The following is a 1401-nucleotide window of genomic DNA, read 5'->3' as shown; positions in this document are numbered from 1 at the left end:
TATGAACATCCAAAAACTTCTTCAATAGGGTAAAAAGGCAAGCCACAGACTGGGAAAAAGTATTTGGTAATGAAATGTTAGATAAAGGACTTATATCTAGAATTTCTAAAATACTTGAGCACCACAACAAGATAAAGGTAAATAATACAATTGAAAAATGAGCACAGGATATGAACAGGCACTTCACCAAAGAAGACATTCAGATGTCCAACAAGCACATGAAAAAATGTTCAAAATCCCTACCTCTAAGAGAGATGTAAGTCAAGACAACTATGAGATATAATCTCACCCCAGACAGAATAGCAAAATTTAACAGGACAGCAAGCAACAAAGGCTGGTGAGGTTGTGGAGAAACTGGAACTCTTATTCACTGTTGGTGGCAGTGTAAAATAGTGCATCCACTGTGTAAAGCGGTGTGGTGCTTTCTCAAAAAGTTGCAAATAGAGATACCATTTGACCCAGCAATTCCACTACTGGGAATATACTCTAAAGAGACCATAACCACCATCCAAGCAGATATATGCACACCCATGTTTTTCGTGGTTTTGTTCACAATAGCAAAGAGTTGGAAACAACCTAAGTCCCCATCAACATATGAATGGATAGAGAAGCTGTGGTATATTCACCCAATGGAATACTATGCTGCCTTGGAAAACAAGGAACTCATGCAATATTATTCGAAATGGGTGACCCTCAAGGACATTGTACCGAGTGAAATATCTCAGTCACAAAAGGACAAACACTCCATAGTGCCATTGCTGTAGAATGGGACAGACATCAGGGTTGGGGTAAGAATGAGAAAAAGTGGATGAATTATGTATACTGCATTGAAACAAATGAGGGAGAGAACAGTTTAAAAGCAATATGTTTTAGGGCATTGTTATTATCATAAGAGTCTGGAATGAAGGTTGCAGAGTGGAGTATACTCGGGGTGGGATGGGGGGTTGCGGGGGGATTGTATACCAATGAAGAAATTTTTTTCTTGTACTTTTCAAAGAGAAGAGCGAACTGGGCTGGGGAGTGGGGTGGGAGAAAAGTGCAATAATGAATGAATAGAAATCCCAAATCTCTGTAAATGTTCATTGAAATTAATAATAATTAACCCCCCCCAAGTTCTATTAAAATCACAATAAAAATTAATAAATTATATTTTAAAAAAAAAACAAACCATGCTACACTCACTTCCCAATTCCAAACCATACAGTACACCCCTGCTCCGTTCATACAACAGACTCCTGACTCAGGTATAGTTTCCTCATGAGCACAATCAAGTGCTCTGAGATTTCTATTTTTTTTTTTTTTTAGACCAGTGGGAAATAATTTTAATCAAAGAATTGTACATTTTCGTCTCACAATCCTGCTTGTAATAGGAAATCACATTGTGATTCATTTCACTATAGG

This window comes from Elephantulus edwardii, unplaced genomic scaffold (assembly GCF_000299155.1).
Source record: "Elephantulus edwardii isolate Elephantulus edwardi_28Jun2011 unplaced genomic scaffold, EleEdw1.0 scaffold00964, whole genome shotgun sequence".
NCBI lineage: Eukaryota > Metazoa > Chordata > Mammalia > Macroscelidea > Macroscelididae > Elephantulus > Elephantulus edwardii.
The sequence above is the reverse complement of the archived record's forward strand: the minus strand, read 5'-3'. Positions refer to the sequence as shown.